Source organism: Hyperolius riggenbachi, chromosome 9 (assembly GCF_040937935.1).
Source record: "Hyperolius riggenbachi isolate aHypRig1 chromosome 9, aHypRig1.pri, whole genome shotgun sequence".
NCBI lineage: Eukaryota > Metazoa > Chordata > Amphibia > Anura > Hyperoliidae > Hyperolius > Hyperolius riggenbachi.
In genome coordinates, this window is record NC_090654.1 from 97,191,370 (window position 1) to 97,218,675 (window position 27,306).

The following is a 27,306-nucleotide window of genomic DNA, read 5'->3' on the forward strand; positions in this document are numbered from 1 at the left end:
TACCGCACAGCACGCAGCACTTCCTAATAATGCTACACGTTACACACAAACGTAACGTGTGCACTGTGCATGTCGCCCAGACTTCGTATTGCTGTGCGTTAGTCTGCGTTGAAACATTTTCTAAGAGGCCTAAAAGATTAGAATGATAATTTTTATGGAAAGTCTTTATTACAGTTTATAGAAATTCTTAAAAACAAAAAAACCTGAAGTTTAACTAGGTTTTACTTTCTCAGGGAGCACTGATAGGATCAAGCCTCAGTGTTTATGGCCCTTTTCCACTAACAATGTTTTGCAATCTCATCACAAGGTGATCACAAAGTGCTAGCTAGGTACAAAAAAAAAATGAATGTAAACCGCAGCCACTGTTTCTATTGCGACCTGCTTGCAACTTAATTTTTTTGTTTTGTTAGAGAGCAATTGTTTTGCTTCATTTTGTCTGCGATTCAGCTTCTATTGTTTGTATAGGAGCGCAGGAAAATCACATAGCAATTGAAACACTATGCGAGTTTCCCTACAATTTGGCAATTCCCAACACTTTTTTTTTCCCCTGGCACAAATTGCAAATACACTGCAACTGCACCTGCTAAGAGTTAATTAGAAATGTTAATCTAATTTTTGAAATGCAGAAAGTGAATTCTTCAGCAATTATATGTGGAATAAAGACTTTTCATTGTGTGCTGCGCAAGAGTTAGGGTCCACGTTAATTTTTGCATAAAACTGTACGCATATGAATTAAAGCAGTCTTTGACTGTGGTAGGAGAGCTATGACCAATTCTGAAAATGATCGATCTACAGTGGAATATCACAAATCTATTTTGCAATTTTACAATTTATATCACGAAGGGCCCGTTTTCACTAGCGCGGTTTCTGCGCCAAATCCACATAGTTTCCCCGCGGGGAAACGCTACCATAGGAAACAGTGACCCTGCTAGCCTAATTGCTTGCGCCAGCATTTTGGCCATCCTTGCCATCCATTTCCGTTCGGGAGGCTGCGAATCCCATAGTTGTGCACGTCACGGCTGATTGGTTTTTTCTACGTACCGGCAGACCAGGAAGTGCTGCTGTGTTTCTTGCAGCCGCGCGCGGCACACGTGGAAATGGGCTCTTAATTAATTTTAAAGGGAACCTTAACTGAGGACTATGGATGTTTCTTTTTAAACAACACCAGTTGCCTGGCAGTCCTGCTGATCTCTTGGGCTGCCGTAGTGGCTGAATCACATGGCTGAAAAAGCATACAGCTAATCCAGGCTGACTTCAGTCAGAGCACCTGATCTACATGCTTGTTGAGGGGCTGTGGCTAAAAGTATTAGAGACACAGGATCAGCAGGAGAGTCAGGCAACTGGTATTATTTTAAAAGGAAAAATCCATATTCTTCTCAGTTTAGGTTTCCTTTAAGGGAGCAAAAGTAATGTTCCATGGCTACATATGTTATTCCCTCATTATCACAATTACAATGAGCAGATAAAAGGTCCAGAGTTCATTTCAAGTGTGCTATTTACATTTGGAATCTGTTGCGGTCAACTCTCAAGATGAGATCCAAAGTCTGTCACTATCAGTGAAGTCATCATTAGTCAAAAACATTAGGCTTGGCCAAAACAACTGTTTGGAACATTCTTTAAAAGGAACGTACTGGTGAGCTCAGCAACACCAAAACACCCGTAAGAACACCAAAAACTGTGGTGGATGACCAAAGAATTCTTTCCCTGGTGAAGAAAACCGCCTTTACAACAGTTGGCCAGATCAAGAACACTCTCCAGGTAGGTGTATGTTTGTCAACAATCAAGAGAAGACTTTACCAGAGTGAATATAGAGGATTCACCACAAAATGTAAGCCATTGATGTGCCTCAAAAACAGGAAGGCCAGATTAGAGTTTGCCAAACAACATCTAAAAAAGCCTTCACAGTTCTGGAACATCCTATGGACAGATGAGACCAAGATCAACTTGTACCAGAGCGATGGGAAGAGAAGAGAAGAGTATGGACAAGGAAATGAACTGCTCATGATCCTAAGCATACCACCTCATCAGTGATGGTAGTGTCATGGTGTGGGCATGTATGGCTGCCAATGGAACTGGTTCTCTTGTATTTATTGATGATGTATCTGCCTACAAAAGCAGCAGGATGAATTCAGAAGTGTTTCGGGCAATATTATCTGCTCATATTCAGCCAAATGCTTTATAACTCATTGGAAGGAGCTCAACAGTGCAGATGGACAATGACCCAAAGCCTACTGCAAAGAGTTTTTGAAGGGAAATAAGCGTAATGTTATGCAATGGCTAAGTCAATCACCTGACCTTAATCTGATTGAGCATGCATTTCACTTGCTGAAGACCAAACTGAAGGGAAAATGCCCCAAGAACAAGCAGAAACTGAACAGTGGCAGTAGAGGCCTGGCAAACCAGGGATGAAACCCAGCGTCTGGTGAGGTCTATGTGTTCCAGACTACAGGCTGTACTTGACTTTATTTGCAACTAAGTATTATTGTAGCAAAAAAGTTTCTGTACTGTTAGCCAAACAAATTATGTAGGTAACTTTATCAGTTAGCCATTTAAAGGTATTACTTTTACAAGACATTGTTTTTTTTCTACCTACAACCAAGTATTAAAAAATGAAAGTTTGTTTATTATTTTGTCCCATTACTTTTGGTCCCTTAACAAGTGGGAGGCACATATGCAAACTGTTGTAATTCCTACACCAGTCATCTGATTTGGATGTAAATACCCTCAAATTAAAGCTGACTGTGTGCAGTTAAAGCACAATGTGTTTTTCATTTCAAATCCATTGTGGTTGTGTACAGAGCCAAAAATGTTAAAATTGTGTCACTTTTCAATATTTATGGACCTGACTGTAGACTTATACATTAGTCCTATTTGGTGTTTTGGACAGTATAGTGGCAAGAACATTATAAAGAGACAGTCCATCATTACTTTAAGACATGAGGGCAAATTTGGAAAATTTCAAGAATTTTAAATGAGCATGGCATAGTGCACTTACCCTCCTGGTCCATAGTTTGAATCTGGGTCAGGTCACTGTCTGAATGAAGTTGTGTTCGCCTTATGTTTGTGTGATTTTTTTTTTTCTCCTCTCTGTGAGCCCCTTTGAGGGACAGTTAATGATGACACTATATATACTGTAAAGTGATGTGGAAGATGCCAGCATTATACTCAAAATGTTTTTAAAAATGCATCCTCATTTGCAGTCCCAAAAACAATGAAATACAGTCCTAAAACAGTACGGGAAAGGAAGACTACCAAGAGTTACCTCTGTTGTGGAGGAAAAGCTCACTAGCATTTCCAACCTCAGAAAATGAAAATTAACAGAACCTCATAATAAGACCCCTTTAAATGCTTCAGAGTTCAACTAGCAAACACATCTAAACATGAACTGTTCAGAGGATTCTGTGTAAATCAACCCTTCGTAGTTCATAGTCAAATTCCAAATAATCTGATAATCTGCTACTGAAGAAGGAAAAGAAGAAACATGCTTTTGCCAAGAAACACAAGAAATTTACATTACGCCAATGGAAATTGGTACTTTGATCTAACAAGTCCAATTTTTATTTTTATATATATATTTTTTTTGGGGGGGGGGGGGGGGGGGGGGAGCTGTGTCAATTACAGTAAGTAGTAAAATCACAGCTTTGACTTGTTTTGGAGTGCATAGAATTTGGAGGAAGGTTGGGGGACTTGGGAAATTTAGTTTTTACAAAACTGAGTAGGCCTACTGACTGTCATTCATTTTAAAGCCTATCTTCTTAAACAACTTCATAAAGTAGCAAACTGCCAGCACATGCATATATTCAGGTCCGAGGCATAAGCTGGAGAGGCTCCAGCCTCAGGGCGCAGTGTAGGAGGGGGCGCACAATTCATTGTTGTCGTTCCTAATTGTGTATGAAGCAGAAAGAAATAAGAAAAGGGGATACATAGCAGTGACTGCAAGCCAGATAACTAGATCTTGAGGTGTTGGGGAGGTTGTGGGCCCTGTGGCCCTCTTAGTCTAATAGCAATCAGTGTGTGGCTGCTGGGGTGGAAGGGATGGAGGGGCGCACTTTGGTGTCTCAGCCTTGGGTGCTGGAGGACCTTGTCCCTGCTCTGCATATATTGATTGGTTAATACAGCGTACAACAATATTTGACTGTACAGTTGATACAGTTGATACCTTCCCATATTCCAGGAAAAGAAAAACATTCTGGATACGATCTGACTAATGCTAGGTACACACGATGCAATTTTCTGGCAGATTTACTGTCGGATCGATTATTTCCAACATGTTCAATCTAATTCCTGATTTTCCATTCACTTCTGTGGAAAAAGCAATTGGAAAATTGATCAGAAATCAGATTGGACATGCTAAAAATAATCGATCTGTCAGAAAATTGCATCGTGTGTACCCAGCATTAGAGAGGAACACAAATGGATTTTACTCCTCTTGGTGAAACTATTTGATCTGGAGATGATGCTCCAAATTTAAACCCCATTTTTACATTTCAGATTTGATTTGGGCTCGACATGTTTTGCAAAACTTATGTTCACTTCATAAGGAAAAATCTCGACCTAAATCCCGGATAAAAAGCGACCTAAATCGCGGATAAAAAGCTACCCAAACCTTTTACATTTTTATAAAGTAGACCAGTCCAGTAATTGTAAGGAGATCACTTTGTTCCCAGACGATTATAACTGTAGAAAATAAGGCAGAAGTTTATAAGGATGCATTGCAGCTCATGCATTTAGGGAAGATGGCTGTATAACAGGTCTGGTGCCATCTTCCCTTAAAGGAATACTATTAAAGTATCTCAATTTCTGGAAACAGCATTAATCAATATGGCAACATGAGTCAGAACGAACACAGCATATGTTTCTGCTGTGCAGTGTGTATTTTTTTAGTATACCTTGCAGACAGCGTCCCCTGAACAAACTGACGGCGACGGGTTTTTGGGGCAGACCATTATGCTAGAGGTGATGCCTCTTGCCGAGTGCAGCTGTGGATTATACTGTTTTATGCTCCCCAACTTCAGTGCAAGTTATGCAGCATGTTACTATGAGGAGGGAGAGACAACAGCTCTCACTCCAAGTCTGCCCGGCCAATAACATCATGCTTACTTGTCCCCTTCTGTTTGCGTGTGAAGGGAATCGTCAGAAGTTTCCCCTCACACTAGTGAAGCCCGGTTCATGAGGGATTGGCTCATTTGAGCCGGTTCTTTCCTGTGAGTCGAGTGATCCGACTCATCACACTGAACCGAATCAGTCCAGTGGATGAGAAAGGAATCCTTTCTCATCCACTAAACTGATTCGGTTCAGTGTGATGAGTCGGATCACTCGACTCACAGGAAAGATTAATGCTGCTTCCAGAAATGTAGATACTTTAATAGTATTCCTTTAAGGAGAATCTGTACTCTAAAATGCTTACAATAAAAAGCATACCATTCTATTCATTATGTTCTCCTGGGCCCCTCTGTGCTGTTTCTGCCACTCCCTGCTGCAATCCTGGCTTGTAATTGCCATTTTTAGGCAGTGTTTACAAACAAAAGACATGGCTTCTAACTAGTGTGATAGGCTTGAGAGTAGCTCAGTCTCTGGCTCATACAGAGCTTGGAGAGGTTGTGTATAGCTTCTGCCAATGACGAGCAGTGCAGCACATTCCACACATTCCAGCCTCAGCTGACAGAAGATTAGATCATATAACAGAGATAACACAGCCACTGTGCAACTAGAAAAGGCTACAGTAACTCGGACCACATTAGAACAGGTAGAGGAACTTATAGGATAGAAGAAATGAGGCTGAAAATTTTGTTAGTCTCTTTAACAAGTGAACTCCTGCCTTATTTTCTACATTTGCAATTAGTCCGGGAACAAAGTTGACCGCCTTACAGTAAGAGCACTATTACTATTATTGGAGGTTGGTTTGGTGATGACTAATGGTGGAATCTTTAAGCCCATTAATATGGGGGTTCCCAGATATCCATTCCTGTGAGAAGAATAAGTATAGGGTAATCTTTCTCATAAATAGGTTCATAAATAAATTCAGGGTTCATGCAGATTTTATTTTAATATTTTATATAGCTTGAAAAGGAATTTTCAAGTTGCATAAAATCTGCATCCATTTAGAACCATTTGCATCTGTTAGACCATCCGTACTTCTCAACACTACCTGCCACAATACTGATCTGAGGCCTGGGACCCAGTAGGAATTGCTGCAGCGCCTTTAAAATCGCAGCAGCGCTATGTGCAGTGATTCCTAGGACGCATGCAATGACGATTACCTGATGTTTGGAAGGGCTGTACGTTACCTTGGACAGCGCTACTTTATCATACTTACCAGGTGTCCTCCTTCCATCCGTAGCCCCACCCTCTAAAGGAAGAGGTCGTAGGTGCTTCTCTATGACCAATCAGAGAATTGTCTGTGATCTCTTCCTTCAGGGGGACGGGGCTACGGACAGAAGAAGGGAATACAGAGACCCGGTAAGTATGTTAGTTTTATTTAAAGGTACTTGCTCGGGCCCCCAAAGCGCTGCATAATAGCTTATACTTTGCATTGAAAGCAAACATGAACAAAATGCTGCATGTCCTGCGATTGCGATTACCCCTAATCACACGAATGGGTTCTCCCCCATCCACTTTCATTGACCAAGTGTTATTGGAAAATGCCAGTGATTGTTGGTGATCCTAAAAGGCTCCCAAAAATGCACTAGAGGGTTCCTACCCTCAGGGTCCTTTTACACTTATCCAGTTGCTCTGTTATAACTAAAAGTAAACTGAGTTTCAAAGTAATGCCCATGTTTTCCTATGGCACCTTTCACACTTAACACGTTTTAACTGAAATCTTCTTCCCAATGCACTGCTATGGAAAAGTATGTGTACTAACGCATACCAACTGATTAAGTGTAAACGAGGCCTAAGGCCCCTTTTACACTTAATCAGTTGCTCTCAGTTAAAACTGAAAGACAACTGATTTTCAAAGTAATGCCCATGTTTTCCTATGGCACAGTTCCCACTACGCGTTTTAACTGAAAGCTTTTTCACAATGCACTGCTATGAAAAAATGTGTACCAACACATTCTAACACAAGCTAAAGCATACCAACACCTTAAAGGGAAGGTTCAAGCAAAAAAAAAAAAAATGAGATTCACTTACCTGGGGCTTCTACCAGCCCCATGTAGCCATCCTGTGCCCTCGTAGTCACTCACTGCTGCTCCAGTTCCCCGCTGGCAGCTTTCTGACCTCGGAGGTCAGGGCCACATTGCATACATTTTTACGCATTCCAGCTAGTGCAGGAACAAAAATTTACGCGTTTCACCACTAACGCGTAAAAATGTATGTGTTAATGTTCCTGCACTAGCGGGAATGTGTAAAAATGTACGCAATTTGGCCCTGACCTCCGAGGTCAGAAAGCTGGCAGCGGGGGACTGGAGCAGCAGTGAGTGACTACGAGGGCACAGGATGGCTGCAGGGGGCTGGGAGAAGCCCCAGGTAAGTGAATCTCATTTTTTTTTTTTGCTTGGACCTTCCCTTTAAGTGTAAAAGTACCTTTACATGGATTTCCATCAAAAGAATCTCCTGCTTGGGAGTACCTATTGGCCAAATTGAACTGACCAGTGAGAATCTCCAGCAGAAAGCTTGTACTGATTGGATTGTGGCAGCGGCATTATTTTATGTGCCCCTTATGAAAGTATGTGCTTACCAAAAAGCTCCTGTTTTGGTAACATTATTTCAAGTTCCCCATAGGTACCACCTAATACATTTCACAATAATTATTTTTGGTACTTTTTATTATCTAAACTGCATTCATATTTAATTTTATACAATTAATAATTTACTAAAAAAACTAAAGTTGCTTGATGTATGTAACTAAATCAAGCTCAACGTACCCCTGGTAGCCCTCAGAAGTACCCCCAGGGTAGACGTGTACTATAATTTGAGATAGGATTATAGCGTAGAAAGTAACTTTTTTTTTTCTTACTACCTTATAGCATCGCACTTGAGAACATGTATGCACTTGCAGGAAGGGCTTGGTAGTTCAAAGTTCTGAATCCTTTAAAATTTTCTGTATTTTTCTTTTTTCATATGAATGTGACCTAATTGTGTGTTTTTAAAACAAGTCTTGAGGAGATGCAGAAAACCTAGCTAAACAAATTAAACTAATTACCATGTTTGGTCATGCATTTGTAGAAAAGTCATCTAGTAACATTTGTGTGAGGCAAAAGTGACTCCTTAGGATAATCCTATAATTTGAAAGTAAAATCTGTTTGGTCAATGGGATTATAATGGGGTGTAAATGAGAGAACCTGTTTTACTTAAATAACGATCTGATCACACATGCAGCATAATTATGGGTGTGTATTATGGCTCAAACAAAGATGTCCTCAGAAAAAGTTTATACCCATCGAGCTGGAAAAGGCTACACAACCTCTAAAGAGTTGGGACTCAACTAATCTACAGGCAGATCAATTGAATACAGAGAGTCTCCAATGGAACCCCGGAGCAGTTCCCAGCAATTAAAGGCCTGGCTCTCATTGGCTAATCTTTGTGATCAAGAACCCAACCATCAGGAGAACACTGAACAACTATTGTATGCACGGCAGGGAAGCAAGGGAAAATCTACTTCTCTCCTAAAACACTGCAGACTGCCTAAAGATCATGTGGACAAGCCAGAAGGATATTGGAAGAAAGTTTTGTGGATGGATGAAGCTGAAATGTAACTTAGGCTAAAATTAGAAGCCTTACATTTTGTGAAAGAAAAACCGTGCATTCCAGTATAAGATCCTTATTCCATCTGTAAAACCCATTGAGAATGTTCTGGTTTGGGCCTGTTTCGCTGCATCTGGGTCTGGACAGTATGTCAATATTAATGGAACAATTAATTCTGAACTTTGCCAGAGAAAAAGAGAAAATGTAAAGAAATTTGTCTGAACTGAATCTCAAGGGACACTTGGCCCATACTGCATGCAATTAACTTTTTTCTCCTGACATTTCTCCTAGGTGATGTTTTCACAGCTTGTCAATTAAATGCCTTTTAAACCACAAGCAAGCAAGAAAATACTCCACATAATTTTGATAGTACTTTTTTTACCTCCCTTTTGGTGCTTTTTCAACTGCAAAGTGAAGAGAGAATAAAAAAAATTATCTCTTAGGAGAAAACGCAGGAGAAATTGCATATGGGCCAGTTTGTCGTGACGCTAAACAAATCAGTTTAACTCGTTAAGGCAAGGTTCACACTATGCCCAATAACAACCTGTTTTCTACAACAGACATATTGGTGGATCCTGTGTTTAATTGTAGGATCAGATCACAAATGTCTGTTCTTTTAATGGACGTGTGGTAGTGGAATGCAAAGTCCCGTTTTGCACTTTTCAGTACACCTCTCAGAACACAGACATCTTAGATGGCATAGGATCCATGTCATGTATGTTACAATAGACACCATGATTACATGGACAGATGCATTAGATCTGCTAGGTCGTCCACGTCGGGAACTCGTGAGTGTGAATGTAGCATAAAGTGAATGTAGCATAAAGTGAATGTTCTGGAATGCCCAAGCCAAGTTCGTGCTTTAATCCAATTGAGATGGTCTAGACTCTAGAAAGACCTAAAGCAAGAGGATTATGTGAAGAAACCCAAGAACTCTCAAGAGCTGTTCTGTATGGAATGGACTAAAATTCCACAAGACTGATCAACATTTACCACAAATCTTAAGATGCAGTTATTGCTGCACAAGGGAGTCACACCAGATAGTGAGAGCACAATTCACTTTTTCCACATGGAAGTATCTTACAGAATCTTTTTAATTTTAATAAACACATTACTAATTATTTTTTTTAAGTTTGTCTTTATCTATTCTACTTTTTTAGATTTATTTTGAAAATCAGGTCATGTTAATAATGCTGAAAATTTAGTGTTCACAAACGAGCATCACTATGAACGCAGATCTGATGGTCAATATCTGACATTTTGCAGAATTCTGGTAGTAGCCCACACAGCCATTGGTTATGGAGAGATGCTTCACAATTTTGGAGTCAGTTTCCAGGCAGCTTCCATGATATTTAGCTCAAGAAACCCTCTGTGACAGCTGTCTCCACATAGCAATGCCCATTTTAGTGTGGTGACTCACACCTTAGAGAAGATGGCAATCTCCTTTGCCCTGGAACACTTAAAAAAAAAACACCTTTATTCTCAGCTGTGTATGTAGGTGAGGCTACAAATCTACACGTAATGCCTGGAGCACATCATGCAATTTTCTATCAAATTTCCTGTCTGATAGACTGGTCAATTATTTCCGACAGGTCCGATCTGATTTCCGATCATTGCTCTGATCAATTTTGTAAAGAAGTGATTGGAAAATCAGATCGGACCTGTTATAAATAATCAATTCGACCAGTCTGATGGGAAATCTCAAGGTGTGTACCAGGCATAAAAGACTAGATTACTTAGGGACCTGGTTCTGATTAGGGATTGTGGCCTGATCTTTGTAGGGCCACAGTAATCTGAAGTGTACTCCCAGCTGTATAGTCAGCTGCAACCACTGCAACGAGTCTGAAGGTGGCCATACACTGATAGATTTGCCGCAGATTCGACCATCAGATACACTTCTGTCAGATGCCTGTCAGGTCAAATCTGACAGGAATCGATCTGATGTGTGCCACACACTAGGAACAGATTTCCAATAGATTTCAGCATAAAATCTATTGAAAACCAATCTAAATACATTATTGCACCATTAGATCTAACCAGCAGCAGATCGTCCTAGATTTTCCATCCTGTCAGATCAAAGGAGGGGGCCACTAGACACTGGGGAACTGTATAGAGGGGGGATGAGGCTACTAGACACTGGGGAACTATACAGGATCTTCTCAAAAAATTAGCATATTGTGATAAAGTTCATTATTTTCTGTAATGTACTGATAAACATTAGACTTTCATATGTTTTAGATTCATTACACACAACTGAAGTAGTTCAAGCCTTTTATTGTTTTAATATTGATGATTTTGGCATACAGCTCATGAAAACCCAAATTTCCTATCTCAAAAAATTAGCATATTTCATCCGACCAATAAAAGAAAAGTGTGTTTAAAACAAAAAAAGTCAACCTTCAAATAATTATGTTCAGTTATGCACTCAATACTTGGTTGGGAATCCTTTTGCAGAAATGACTGCTTGAATGCGGCGTGGCATGGAGGCAATCAGCCTGTGGCACTGCTCAGGTGTTATGGAGGCCCAGGATGCTTCGATAGCGGCCTTAAGCTCATCCAGAGTGTTGGGTCTTGCGTCTCTCAACTTTCTCTTCACAATATCCCACAGATTCTCTATGGGGTTCAGGTCAGGAGAGTTGGCAGGCCAATTGAGCACAGTAATACCATGGTCAGTAAACCTTTTACTAGTGGTTTTGGCACTGTGAGCAGGTGCCAGGTTGTGCTGAAAAATGAAATCTTTATCTCCATAAAGCTTTTCAGCAGATGGAAGCATGAAGTGCTCCAAAATCTCCTGATAGCTAGCTGCATTGACCCTGCCCTTGATAAAACACAGTGGACCAACACCAGCAGCTGACATGGCACCCCAGACCATCACTGACTGTGGGTACTTGACACTGGACTTCAGGCATTTTGGCATTTCCATCTCCCCAGTCTTCCTCCAGACTCTGGCACCTTGATTTTCGAATGACATGTAAAAGTTGCTTTCATCCGAAAAAAGTGCTTTGGACCACTGAGCAACAGTCCAGTGCTTCTTCTCTGTAGCCCAGGTCAGGCGCTTCTGCCGCTGTTTCTGGTTCAAAAGTGGGTTCATGCTTCCATCTGCTGAAAAGCTTTATGGAGATGAAGATTTCATTTTTCAGCACGACCTGGCACCTGCTCACAGTGCCAAAACCCCTGGTAAATGGTTTACTGACCATGGTATTACTGTGCTCAATTGGCCTGCCAACTCTCCTGATCTGAACCCCATAGAGAATCTGTGGAATATTGTGAAGAGAAAGTTGAGACGCAAGACCCAACACGCTGGATGAGCTTAAGGCCACTATCAAAGCATCCTGGGCCTCCATAACACCTGAGCAGTGCCACAGGCTGATTGCCTCCATGCCACGCCGCATTGAAGCAGTCATTTCTGCAAAAGGATTCCCGACCAAGTATTGAGTGCATAACTGAACATAATTATTTGAAGGTTGACTTTTTTTGTTTTAAAAACACTTTTCTTTTATTGGTCGGATGAAATATGCTAATATTTTGAGATCGGAAATTTGCGTTTTCATGAGCCGTATGCCAAAATCATCAATATTAAAACAATAAAAGGCTTGAACTACTTCAGTTGTGTGTATTTGAATCTAAAAGATATGAAAGTCTAATGTCTATCAGTACATTACAGAAAATAATGAACTTTATCACAATATGCTAATTTTTTTTAGAAGATCCTGTATAAGGGATGGAGGACCAACAGACACCAGGAAACTGTATAGGGGTTGGAGGGAGGCCATTAGAAACCAGGGAACTGTATAGGGGAGGTAGGGGGCCACTGGACACCAGGGAACTGTATTGAGGAGGGAGGGGGCCACTAGACACTGGGGAACTGTATAGGGGATGGTGGACCAATAGACACCAGGGAACTGTATAGGGGTTGGAGGGACGCTATTCGACACCAGGGAACTTTATAAGGGAGAAAGGTGGCCAGTAGACCTAGAGGTTGGCCTGCGACTAGGTCCCAGTGTTCAATTTTGGCCCACTTCGTATTTGAGTTTGACACCCCTGATCTAGCTCCTTCCAGGACAGAGAGCTGCATCCGTAGTACACAGGCGCTGGCTTGCATCCAACACACATTGCCAGCATGTGTCATTACTACATGCCAATATCATGGTGAATCAACATTTGTTGGTTTAATGTTGGCATATCGGCTCTACAACTAACAATGGACCATACTTCACTTGCTATAAAAAGTTTTAATAATCCTGCCTCTGAATTATTAGCATTTAATTGACCATTCCTAATAACCTTACAAGTTAGCTGATCTTAGAGCAGGGGAGTCAAACTCAAATACAAAGTGGGCCGAAATTTAAAATGTAGTTTTTTGGACACAGTGGTGTTCAGGAGTGGGATGGGGCTCTCCTTTAATCTGTATGGTAAACCCACAGATGTTAACTGCTACTTTTAGATTTAAAGTTTTCATCCACTGGTCACTAGACAAGCAATCCAAAAAGCCGCTCAGTCTCTGGTAAGTTGTGTGTGGGCAGAAAAACATTCTAATGATTGATCAGAGGTTAATGTCTTCTGGTCCGTGTCACAATGCACAATACTTCGTAGCCATGCATTTGTAATGAATGCGGTCGTCACACTTCTTGTCCAGTAACCATAGCTCGGCCCACCATGGAGCCAACCTACAAATGTGACTGGGCCCATTGTGGAACCATTGCAGCATGTTGAGGTGCCATTTTTAACTTGCGTTAGAACACACATAGGGCTTGATTCACAAAGCGGTGCTAACTGTTAGCACGCCTGTGAAAACCCCCTTAGCACGTCTAAACGAGCTTTTCGCGCATAAAACTTTACGCGCGCAAAACTTTATGCGCGTAAAACTACGCGCGCACTGCACAGGGCTCTCCGCGCGAAATGCCCATTAAAGCCTATGGGACTTAGCGCGCTTTACTTGGCGCGTGATCTGATTGAGAAAAACGGTGCTAACCTACTTAGCACCCTGGTTAGCGTGCCTAAAGACTTTAGACATGCTAAGTAGGTTAGCACCGCATAGTGAATCAAGCCCATAGTGTGAACACACTAAAGCTTTTTGTGAACACAACTTTGTAGATGTATAATTAGGGCTGGTTCACAAAGGCTTTCGGGCACGTCACATTTTAGCTAATGCTAAACGCTTCTCTGCAAACAATGTCGTGTTCAGTGCCGCTCAGGGGGACACTGAGGTGATGCACCTGACCCAGGAAAAACATAATGGGAAATGTTGCGATTGAGTGCAGCCTTTGTGTCAGTAGAATGATTGTGACGGCTGCTGTTTACTTGAAGGGACAGCGATTAATGACGAGCGTCACAGCCATTGTTTACCTCTGTGTAAACTGGCCCTTAGGCTCCATTCATAGTGGGCATTCCCTGTAAAAGCAAGAACAGAATGAAAAGGTCACACAGCATATTATGCAGGTGTTTTGCACGCATATAGTCAATGAAAAGTATGCTTCAGTGTCAATGCACACATTTTGCAGTAACACTACATGCGGTGCATTGGAATGTCGCAGGTCGTTAGATTGCTGCAGATGCACTGTGAACATCGCATAGGTTTTATATTGCAGTCTGTCCATTACGTTGTACTGCAATGCACCACTGTGAATGGGGCCTTATCCGAAGCTAGAAATATTATAAATGCTACACTGGGCACAAGGACTTGTTTGAAGGGGGCTGAAAACGTTTTTTTTGGATCAAGTTTAAAAACTTCTACTGGGCTAAAACGCTGGAGAGAAGTTTTACATTGGGGCCAAATTACGATTCACACTATGGGCTTGATTCACTAAACCGTGATAACTCAAATATCACACCTTATCAAAATTAACACGCCTTATCAGAGTAGCCCAGCGAACGCTACGAACTTATGCCTGCTAATTGGCAATTGCACTCGTCCTGCCCTGAGCCCCTGCGGGTTCGTAGCGCTTGCTATGCTACACTGATAAGGCGTGTTAACCTTGATAAGGTGTGATATCTTTGATAAGGTGTGATATTTGAGTTATCACGGTTTAGTGAATCAAGCCCTATATGTGTGGCATAATGCCCAAGCACATTGTGCGCATAAGAAAAATTCAAAGTGTGGGAATAGCTATGGAACTTGTGCATATTTATACATGCTATCGCTATGCAGAAATGCACTGTAGACAACACAGGATAATTCTATCTGTTATTAAGCAGGGATGTGAACATGCCCATGCAGTTGGAAGAGCAGTACTTGCTCGCACTTGATAGGAGGATGCAGGTTTAGGCCCGGGACCCACGAGTACTTTCAGCAACATTTTGGGATCATTCTTAATCCTAAAAAGCACTTTGCTGATAAGTTAGTAACTGTGAACCTACACCCACATTTGCGATTTGTCCAAATCGCAGTTGCCTGACCTGCGGCATTTTTTAAGCGATTTGTGCTCCAGTGCAAAAGATGGGAGACCTGCAAAATTACTTTTTAATTGCTTTGCAAAAGTGATTTTTGCAGCTACCTTCTGGGTGATTGTGAGTTTTTGTTGTAAGTAAAGTTTGAGATGTCCGGCTTTCAGCTCATAGCCTGGCCCCCTAGCACAAGAGGTCATTTGCACTTCTCTAATTGGATAGAGAAGCACCTATGACCTCTTGTGTTAAAGGGCGGGGCTATACAGACGGTGGAAATGAGGCCCCGAAACTGCAAACTGCACAGTTTACTGTACTGCACTTCCAAATACTCACAAATCGGGCCGCAAATCACTCCTGGGAATTGCTGCATAAACCACAGTTGGTCCCAGGCCTTAAACCTCTTTCACACGGGAGGCTGAAGGTGGTGAACCCATCATCTGTCTGCTGCTCCCATGCACTGGCCAGGTGCTTGCTAGTTCTTGGCACAGGTGCTGGAAAGGTGCCTGCAATGTCAAGGTGCCAAACAATAGTACAGCTGATAGTGGCAAAGGAAATCTTGGTATGCAATATTTGTGGACCAATAAACATGTACCATAGGCTCAGGCATTTAACCATCTTCATAGGAGGCACCAAGTATTTTGGCACATTTTTGATGCAGTTTGCCACACTTGCCAGTATGATTGTGTCTTGAATTTTGCTATATATAGTTTATTCATCATGTTACAGTTGGCACTGCGATTACTATGTCTACCAGTACTGTATGTAGAAATTGTTTAAGATGAAACTCTGCCCTTGCCCTAGTCCAGATAGCAGTATTTGCCCACCGCTGATGGTCTCCTGGCTTTTTTTAGTAAGATTTGGTGGGGGCTAGCATCCACCAGGCCCCTCTACTCTATCCAGGCGCTAGGCAACTGCCAAAGATTGCTTTGTGAATGACCCGGCTCTGTATGTGTTATGTACCAGTGTCTATATTTTGTATATACCATTGTCTGTAGTACGATGTACCCCATGTTTTGTTCTTACTCTGTACAGTGCCATGGAATATGTTGGCGCTTTATAAATCCATAATAATACCCTTTTAGGCCTGGAACCCACTGAAATCCGCAAACGCAAAACGCAACCGCTAGCGTTTTGTCTGAGCGGTTTGCAAGCGGATTCATGCGCGTTTTCGGTCGCGTTTTGCAACAGTGTATTTTTTTGCTCAGCGGTTGTGTAGCGTTTTGCGTTTCACGTTTTTATCCTGATTGGTCCTGTGAATTATTTTTAATTTTGTTAGTGTGCTGAACCGCAAAACGCTAGCAAAACCGCTCAGTTTAGGTTTTGCTGAGCGTTTCTGCTAGCGTTTCAATACTTTACATTGAAGCGCTAACGCTCCCAAAATGCTGCAGGTCCTGCGTTTGCGTTTCTGGGAAACGCAAACGCTCCTGTGGAAGTTGCCCCATCCATTAACATCAGCTGAGAGTTTTGGCAAAACGCTAGCGTATCGTAGCGCTGCCAAAATGCTCAAAAAACCGCTCTTGTGGGTTCCAGCCCTTACACTACGGTGTGACCGTAAGCATTTTTACCGCAAAAGGCCACTAAGTCAATGAAAGTCTATGGAGACTTTCATACTTGCTGCAATGCAACGTACTGCATTGTAAGTAGTTAAATCACTGCTTTACCTGCCTGCAAAGTCATCCATGTATTACCGCTTGATCCGCGCCTACTGCATGGATTATACAGTAATGCAAGTGTACTGTAATTCTGGTGACGTACCTCCTGTCCAGCAGGGAGTATGTCACTGAGTGCGGGGTGGGCCTATGCACATTACCGTCGGTGCTGTCTGCCACAGTAATGTGAAAGGGGCTTTGGTGTGATATGGTTCTCCTGCGGCCAGCTCTCTCGCTGTGGAAGAATCGCACCGTACAAGTTTAAAAGGTGCCTCACTGTTCTGAGTTAAATCATTTTCTACCTCTTTTCATCTTGTATTACAGGCATTCTAAAAGACTACAGTAACACTGAGAAACTATTCCAGCCAGTGTGAGAAACATCAGGACTAAACTCCAGAATGACCATTTATACTGATACTTACTGCATAAGGGATGCTTGGAATAAGGATTTCCACATCATGAAAGACCGACGCAATAAGGTGACAAAGGAAAAGCAATATCATTTTGGTATGGATGTTCCAGAACTTAGGCCTGGTGCACACCAAAAACCGCTAGCAGATCCGCAAAATGCTAGCAGATTTTGAAACGCTTTTTGTTATTTTTCTGCAGCGTTTCAGCTAGCGTTTTGCGGTTTTGTGTAGCGGTTTTGGTATAGTAGATTTCCTGTATTGTTACAGTAAAGCTGTTACTGAACAGCTACGGTAACGAAAAACGCCTGGCAAACCGCTCTGAAGTGCTGTTTTTCAGAGCGGTTTGCGTTTTTCCTATACTTAACATTGAGGCAGAAACGCATCCGCAATCCAAAATCTGCAGCAGCCCGGGAGTATGCGTTTCTGCAAAACGCCTCCCGCTCTGGTGTGCACCAGCCCATTGAAATACATTACCCTAGCAGATCCGCACCCGCAAGCGGATCGCAAACTGCAGCCGAACCGCTCTGGTGTGCACTAGGCCTTACTGCATTGTATCTACTTAGGAAAATGTTTTATAGAGTTGTAGTTAATGCAGGCCAGTAAACTGTTTTGTTCCAGAGAAATGAGTGAAAACTTGCTGAAAGTTAATGAGTGAATGGAGCAAGAAATATATAAATATAGTAAATGCTGCATTTTTTAGGAAATGAGATTTACTTGGAGTTGCACCTGCAAGTACAGCTTTTTTTTTGTTCTTTATTTTGCAGTGCATGCATAGTAATTTTCAATGTTTTAAAAGAAATGTCTATATTGCTGGAGATGACACATTTTGCATATTTTTTGAGTGTCTATAAGATGCACTTTTTCTCCCCCAGAATAGGGAAAAAAGGTCACTGTGTCTTATACTGTATGCTGAATACAGGGAGATTTCTGCCGTCTCCCTGTGTTCTCCCTGTGTCCTTCTCTGCTCCCTATGTAGAGCTATCAGCAGCTGCAGCGTGGCTCGCCTCATCCAGCTGCGATCAGAGACCTCTACTCTCTCTCACTGCGCCCCAAGTGCTGGCTTCTACTGATGATGCGATCAGCAGAAGTCGGCACTAGGGGAAGAGAGGTTTCTGATCACTGCTGGAGCCGCTGGATGAGGTGTGCCATGCTGCTGATGGCTATACACTGGAAGCAGAGAAGGACACGCTGGGTGGAGGGGGGGGGGGGGGAAGGAGGCAGAGGTGGCTATATGAGGTCCAAAAGGGGCACATTAATTAGGGGAGAACATCTACAAGACGCTCCTGGACCATGGACGCACTATGTTTAATATATATTTCTTTGCTTGGTTTTTGCCCTCTAAACCTAGGTGTGTCTTATAGTCGGAGAGCCTTATAGGCCAAAAAGTATGGTATGTCTAAACTGCTGGCAACAAAAGTGAGTGAAGAATGTCAAAATTGTGCTTTAAATTTCAATATTTTGTGTCCACCATTATTATTTAGCACTGCTTTGGTGATGGTCAAGTTGCTAACTGTAGGAACCCAAAAATCTATAAAATTAAAACTGTTTTAAAAAAAAAAAAGTAGGTGTTTGCTTACCTTCATAGATGACAACTGCTAATTTTTCACAAGTGATTGAAGAATAGACTACACGTTTCATGGCCTGGAATAACTTCCTAGGGTCAATATATATGCCTTAAAGTGAGATTGTCACCATAAAAATCAAATTTCAACAGCAACTGGTCTGAGTGTATTAAGTGATAAAGATGTTAATCCTGCATTCAAAACTTGCAAAACTTTTTCTGCTGTTATGGTTTGGAGTTATCACATACCTTAGGAGCACCGGCCCTTTAATAGCCATTGCCAAACCGTTGCATGCTGGAGGGTCTTTTTATCTATAATCTATTTCTTCTCTTCCCTTTATTTCCCTGCCTAGCTGAAACGTGTTTACAAGCAAGGCTGAGGTGACTCAGCGATTGGAGGAGAAAAGAAAAAAAGGTTAAGGGAAGAAATGACATCAGTATTTAGCCTCAAACTGTGGGCAAAAGACATGGCCCCCACCAGGAACAGAATTCTCTTCATTTACTATATAAATTTTACTGAAATCAAAATGTGGACAGTACAATACATGTTATGTAAGTACCGTATATACTCGCATATAGGCCGAATTTTTCAGCACAAAAAGTCACCCCCTCGGCCTATATGCAAGTCACCAATTTACTAAGTTGGTGTCTGTGGTGAGGAGTTGACCAGGCTGACCTACGGAGGGGTTCAGATAGCGCAGCGGTGAAGGCTTATAGACTGTGTAATGTCTGGCACACAGCTGAGCCACCTGTACTGTGGGTGGCCGAAGGGGAGTGCAACAGCTAATCTGCAGGCGAATGCCTGGATTACCATATGGCTGGAGGGTTTCGATGCCTGGTGGTGAATGCTGCATCAGAGGTACGGGGGACAGCAGAGCTGGATGGATGGCTGGCATAATCATAGCAGAAGCGCTCCCCGTACGCATAGTCTTGCGTTTGGCTGGGCAGAATCATAGAGGAGCACTTCTCCGTGCACATACGGTAATCTCGCACTTCAGGAAGCACGAGATCGTGTGCGGGAAGCGCATTTTGAGTGCACGGAGGAGCGCTCCTCTTATTCTGGCAAGCCAAACGCGAGATTGTTTTCGAGGAGCGCTTCTGCTATGATTATGCCAGCCATCCATCCAGCTCTGCTCTCCCCAGCAGCATTCTCCATCGGACCCCTCCTGCCATATGGTAACCCAGGCATCTGCCTGCAGATTAGCTGCTGCGCTCTTCTTTAGCCACCCACAGTGCAGGTAAGCAGCATTTAAGAGAAATCACAATATCACTACTCATAATCCTCTCTTATTTTAATTAGCATGTGTTTTGTCATATAATAATTGTACAGATTTTAATTTGCAATACCTCATTACCCCCTTGTAAATGTGTCTGAATTTGACTTGAGCTTAATTTGACTTCACTTTCCATTTAGCAGCATAACTAAGAAAAAATAAGTCTGCCCAAGCACGTGAACTGTACACATGCGCCTTCTGACAGAGGCTATGTGGATGGTTGCAGACACAAGGTGCATAGTATACAATTACCCCCCATATTAAATGCAACAACTAACCCATGTTGTCAGGAGCCACTGCAATTCCTACCCCCGGCTTATATGCGAGTCAAACATTTTTTTCTAATTTCTGGGGTAAAGGTGCCCATACACTCGTCAGATTGGCAGCAAATAGATAAGAAATGCATCTGATGATCTATCTGATGCGTTTTTAGAACATTTTTTACCAGGATAGAATTCCAATAGATTTCAGTTTGAAATCTATTGAAATTCGATCTGATGGCATTTTTTTGCCATCAGATTTCCATTAAGGCCAATGCAAACTGATAAGCAATCTCTTCAGATCGACCTAAATTTTCCACCCTGCAAGTTCGATGGAAATCCATCGAAATCGATCGAAATCGGCCGTCGATCGGTCGATTGGCCAACCGATTTGCAATCGATTGATCGATCGATCGGGATCGATCGGTCGGCCAGAAAATCGGCTGAGTGTATGGGCTGCTTTAAAGTTGGGGGGTCGACTTATATGTGAGTATATACGGTAGATCAGGTATTTATCTACTTATATATGTGTTTTTTTCCCAGGCATAGTATGGCTAATACTTTAAAAGAAAAAAGGTGCTTTAAGTATCTTTTTTTTTTTCTTTTAACAAAAGAAAATTTGATTGGTCAAATTGGTCATGATATACACATTGCGAATAGACAAATAGGGTTAACAAGTGTACAGCAGGGCTATTAGTACAAAATGAGCATACAAAAATAGCAAGTAACCATCCAAAACAAAATTTAAGAAGTTCAGTTCGAGTACAACACACATGTACATTAACCACTTCACCACTGAGGGGTTTTACCCCCTGACCACCAGAGCAATTTTCACCTTTCAGCGCTCCTTCCATTCATTCGTCTAACTTTATTATTACTTATCCCAATGAAATGAACTATATCTTGTTTTTTTCGCCACCAATTAGGCTTTCTTTAGGTGGGACATTATGCCAAGAATTATTTTATTCTAAATGTGTTTTAATGGGGAAATAGGAAAAAATGTGGGAAAAAATTATTATTTTTCAGTTTTCGGCCATTATAGTTTTTAAAAAAAAGCATGCTACTGTAATTAAAACCCATGAAATGTATTAACCCATTTGTCCCGGTTATAAAACCATTTAAATTATGTCCCTATCACAATGTTTGGCGACAATATTTTATTTGGAAATAAAGGTGCATTTTTTTCAGTTTTGCATCCATCCCTAATTACAAGCCCGCAGTTTATAAAGTTACAGTGTTATACCCTCTTGACATAAATATTTAAAAAGTTCAGTCCCTAAGGTAACTATTTATGTTTTTTTTTTATTGTATTTTTTTTTTTTTTTTTTAATTACAAAAAAAAAATAAAAATTGGGGAGTGTGGGAGGTAATGAGTTAATTTATGTGTAAATGTAAAGTTTGTATATGTAAAATGCTTTTAGGGTGTAGTTTACTATTTGGCCCCAAGATGGCCACAGAGTGTTTGTTTACATGCGACCTGTAAGCGTCCGGAAGGACGCTTACAGGAAGCAGTAGGAGGCTGAGAGACTCACAATGATCTCGCTGTTTCTGAAAGCAGCAGCAGATCATTGCGGGGGCTTAGATCAACGAACGGGAATGGATTTTCCCGTTCATTGATCTCCGGGCGAGCGGGCGGCGGTGTGCACGAGCGGCGGGTGCGCGCGCACGAGCGGCGGGAGCGCGGACAGCGGCGGTAGCGCGGAAGGTACGGATTTCTCCGTCCCTGGTTTTTTAGGAGGGAAAAAAGGGGCGGAGAAATCCGTACGCGTGGGGGTAAAGTGGTTAAAAATGATTGCGTGCTTTTACATTCCACAATTAAGAATATAAATAGAAGTTCATTTAGTGAGTTGCAGGGAGGTTTGAAAAGTCCATAATAACTAGTTAGGGTTAATATCCTCATGTGAGTATTTAGTAAAAAAAAAAATAACCTTCCCTCTACCTGTCCCAGATTAAGTGGAATTGTTTCAGACGGTCTCTATGTACATATACCATTTTTTTTATAGGGCAGGTCTCTACTAAGCCTGACTCAGGATGCAAGGATGCAAATGTGGGGGTCTCTGCTGCCAACCATCTAAGAGCAATTTCTTGTCTGGCTGTAAATAGTGCTTCATGGATAAAAGTTTTGGTGTTGGGTTGCATTCCCTCATCTGATGATATGCTTAACACACACAAAGTGGGGTTCATAGTTACTGGGCAGCCCATTTTACCCTCAGTTTCTTTAGTAAGGCAGGGGTCATTATCATGTTGGAATACTGCCCTGTAGCCCGAGGGGAGGAAGATCATGCTCTGCTTCAGTATGTCACAGTACATGTTGGCATTCATGGTTCCCTCAATAAACTGTAGCTCCCCAGTGCTGGCAGCCCTCCACATGAAATGGTTCCAATAATCCATGTCCTCAGTCTTCAGTAAACTGAAAAATAGGATAATGGACTAGTAGGACTTTTTAATGGACTGGAAATATCTACCACATTTGCGGCGCATGATCTGAGCACTGACAGGCTGACACATTCCCTCCCCTTAAAGAGAACCCGAGGTGTGTTTAAAAAATGTTATCTGCATACAGAGGCTGGATCTGCCTATACAGCCCAGCCTCTGTTGCTATCCCAAACCCCCCTAAGGTCCCCCTGCACTCTGCAATCACCCCTAAATCACAGCCGTGCTGTGAGGCTGTGTTTACATCTGTAGTGTCAGTCTCGGCTGCTCCCCCGCCTCCTGCATAGCTCCGGTCCCTGCCCCCATCCCTTCCCTCCAATGAGCAGGGAGGGAAGGGATGCAGGCGGGGACCGGAGTTCTGCAGGAGGCGGGGAGAGCAGCAGACTGACACTATAGAGATAAACATAGCCAGCTCTGACAAGCTGTTTGTCAGCAGCATGGCTGTGATTTATGGGGGATTGCAGAGTGCAGGGGGACCTTAGGGGTGTTTGGGATAGCAACAGAGGCTGGGCTGTATAGGCAGATCCAGCCTCTGTATGCAGATAATAATCTTCAAACCCATCTCGAGTTCTCTTTAAACCTCTGCAGAAATGCTGCCAGCACTCTTACGTCTATTTGTAAAGGACAACCTGTGACTATGATGCTGAGCATGTGCACTCACCTACATTGGTGGAGCATGGCGAAGCCTGATCTGAGTGGAACCTGTCCTGTTTAACTGCTGTATAGTCTTGTATGGTCAGTTTCAGGGTGTTGCCAATCTTTATGTAGAGCAACAATTAATTGACCAGGATGAGAGTGTATAAGAAATAACAATACATTTAACACGCCTGCTCCCCGTACACACTTGAGACCTTGTAACAATGAGTAACATGCCTCTTAGAGTTATACTCAGTTTTGTTGCCAGCGGTTTAGACATTAAAGCAGCAGGAACATACTATCCCAGGTAACAAAGCATTTTTAAGTAGATAAATACATAAAAGTATAGGGGTCGACTTATACACAAGTCGCATGCAAAACTCAGCACACACAGTAATGTGTGTACTATTAGTGACATTCCCATTTTCAGTAGGCAAGTGACACTTTCTTTATAAAGGAAATGCCAAGAAAACAGTGGTCAGAAAGTCCTGGCCACAACAATTACCCCTCTTGATCCCCAAATGCAGCTGTTGATTATTCCTGGTCCCCAAGTCCAGCCAATAATTTTGCTGGGTAGACTTATACTTAGGTCAATAAAAAATTCCAGCTTAAGAGGGTCAAATATTGCATACATATACATAACATATGTATAGTACTGTCCATGTGTTGATTTCAGTGAATTTTATATAGCAAATAAAGAGAAAACGGTTTCAGGCATTTTCCATATTTTCTTCCTCTGACTGAAGCCAATCCTAATGTCATTTCCTCCCTTACTTTTTTTTTCTCCTAGAAACTGCAATGTCCTATCTAGCTTCTTTGTAAACACATCTAACCACAGCATAGATCGTATTTCAGCAGCTTCACACTGAACTGCCCTCAGCCAGTCAGTGAGGAGCACATATGTGGGAGAGGAGATAACAAGCTTTCCTCTTCTTGCCAATGCCATCGTCCTCCAGGATGGCTGCTGCTGAGACATTGTTTGTCCCTCCCCGAACGGAAACACCTGTAAGAGTAATCAATTTAAAAGAACCCGCCCTTATATAAGGACTCCTCCTCCCTCACCAACTCAGTTTTTGTTTGTTTCCCATCACCTGAGGATACACCTGTAGACCTTTCTTGTTTTAAGGCATAGGTTGGCCTGGGGCGCCTATGTTGTCAGGCAGGGTTTTTCCTGGATGGCGGTGGAAACTGTGAGTAGGATGCCCCAGTTTTAACCTGTGTGCGGTGGGGGCAGAATGTTACCTGGCTGCAGGTTGTCCAAAAGGATCGCCGCCATTACCGCCCTTCTTGCTGCGTCCATGTGTTACAGAGCAGCTAGAGATGTCAGAAGTTATGACATAGGATCTCCTGGTCCCGCAGGTGTCACTTCTGCTAGCCGCTGTTTGGCCAATGAGGACAGGAAGTGGGGCGGTGTCTTCAGAAGCCAAGAGAAGCGCGAATTCCGCGCTCTCTACACGTGGGACGCCAGCGACGCTGCCATGGAGCAGAAGCAGTCCTCCGCAACAGCAGCCTCTGATGCCCGACCGAGACTTTCTCTCTCGGAGGAATTGGCACAGGTACATATATGAAAAAACGATTGCTATCTATAAATACCTCTAGCAAAATGTTTTTCTGAGCAGTGACTCTTCTTTCACGGTTTTGCAAAACTTGCACAGCAACAGCCTGAGAGATAGAGATGCCAAAAGTGTAACATTAGATTACATGATAAGAAATTGAACTGCTCCTCACGTTCTCCACTATGCTGGAAAGATGGGATCACAGACAATAGGCATCCCAGCCTGTTCCAGCAGCAAAGGTGAGTACACTGATGGTGCATTTTTTGCAGGAATATACACTCCTATGGTTGAGATTGCAGTGTGATTTCCCCTGTGTTTTACCTTTTCCCTTTCCCTCTATAACCTAGCAAGCTAAAAGTGCATGCAAAGCAGAGGGGGTATCGGATAGGGTTGGAGAAGCTAATATCTTAGAAATGTTGCTACTGCAACATTGGGCTTCCCCAGCAATATAACAAAGAATTGTCAAGCCTGCACGAAATCTGTGGTAACTGTAGTGGTTGACAATTTACATAAACAGCTAATGGAAACTTTCAGGGTAATAAGGAATCCCTGAGCAGTTTCAGGGAGTGATTGGTTTCCCGTTTTTGATTGTCAGGCTTGCAGTAAACCTATACTAGCTGTAGAGACTGAGGATTGTTTGCAGGAATATGCACTTACATGATTGATTGTTAGTGCTTTTCCCTTGTATGGTTTATACTTTCCCTTATCCTCTGTGTCCATGCAATGTAGCAGTGGGTGCAAAGCAGGAGTGTAGGGGAATTGTTGCCATTGCGGCAGTATGTTTCCCCAGGGTTATAATAAGATTGGTCAAGCCTGAACTGGAGCGATGGTGATTGACAATCTATGTAAATGAGAAATAGAACTTTTCAGGAAGTGAATCTCTGGGTAGTTTCAAGGAGTTCCTTTTTTTTTTCAGATCTGTTTTGCATTTGCGTTAGGTTCAGATCTGTTTTGCATTTGCATTGGTTCAGATCTGTTTTGCATTTGCATTGGTGTCAGATCTGTTTTGCATTTGCATTGGTTCAGATCTGTTTGCATTTGCATTGGTGTCAGATCTGTTTTGCATTTGCATTGGTGTCAGATCTGTGTTGCATTTCATTGGTTCAGATCTGTGTTGCATTTCATTGGTTCAGATCTCTTTTGCTTTTGCATTGGTTCAGGTCTGTTTTGCTTTTGCATTTGTGTCAGATCTGTTTTGCTTTTGCATTTGTGTCAGATCTGTTTTGCTTTTGCATTTGTGTCAGATCTGTTTGCATTTCCATTGGTTCAGATATGTTTGCATTGGTCAGATCTGTTTTGCATTGGTTCAGATCTGTTTTGCATTTGCATTGATTCAGATCTGTTTTGCATTTGCATTGATTCAGATCTGTTTTGCATTTGCATTGATTCAGATCTGTTTTGCATTTGCATTGGTTCAGATCTGTTTTGCATTTGCATTGATTCAGATCTGTTTTGCATTTGCATTGATTCAGATCTGTTTTGCATTTGCATTGGTTCAGATCTGTTTTGCATTGATTCAGATCTGTTTTGCATTTGCATTGGTTCAGATTGGGTTTGCATTTGCATTGGTTCAGACTGGATTCGCATTTGCATTGGTGTCAGATCTGTTTTGCATTGCATTGGTGTCAGATCTGTTTTGCATTTGCATTGGTGTCAGATCTGGTTTGCATTTGCATTGGTGTCAGATCTGTTTGGCTTTTGCACTGGTGTCAGATCTGTTTGGCTTTTGCATTGGTGTCAGATCTGTCTTGCATTTGCATCGGTTCAGATCTGTTTAGCTTTGGATCTATTTTTCATTTGTTCTAGATCTGTTTTGCTTTGTTTTTGTTTTTGTTTTGTTTTTTTTCAAATCTGTTTGCATTTGCTTTGGTTTTAGACCTGTTTAATTTAACATTTGTGTTGGTCTCAGACCTGTTTTGCTTATGCATTGGTCTCAGATCTGTTGTGCCTATGCATTGGTCTCAGATCATCTGTTTGTTGGCATTTGTTTCAGATCTGTTTTGCTTTGGCGTTTGGTTCAGATCTGTTTTGCATTTGCATTGGTTCAGATCTGTTTTACAGTTGCATTGGTTCAGATCGGTTTTGCATTTGGGTTCAGATCTGTTTTGCATGTGCATTGGTTCAAATATGTTTTGCTTTTGCATTGGTATCCGATCTGTGTTGCATTTGCATTGGTTCAGATCTGTTATGCATTGGTTCAGATCTGTTTTGCATTTGAATTGGTTCAGATCTGTTTTGCTTTTGCATTGGTGTCAGATCTGTTTAGCTTTGGATCTATTTTTTCATTTGTTCTAGATTTGGTTTGTTTTTGAATTTGTTTCAGATCTGTTTTGCATTTTGCTTTGTTTCTAGACCTGTTTAGCATCTGTATTGGTTTCAGATCTGTTTTGCTTATGCGTGGGTCTCAGATCTGTTTCGCTTATGCGTGGGTCTCAGATCTGTTTCGCTTATGCGTGGG

The 27,306-nt window shown here is 42.0% G+C and overlaps 1 protein-coding gene across 1 annotated transcript in view; it reads left to right on the plus strand.

Annotated features, from left to right (window-relative positions):
* Window positions 1–27,306, plus strand: part of TARS2 (threonyl-tRNA synthetase 2, mitochondrial) — a 203,631-nt gene that overhangs the window by 30,037 nt on the left and 146,288 nt on the right. The window contains exon 2 of the mRNA XM_068253237.1: window positions 17,043–17,197. The gene's annotated coding sequence lies outside the window, so the exon portion shown is untranslated. The remainder of the gene's footprint in view (window positions 1–17,042; window positions 17,198–27,306) is intronic.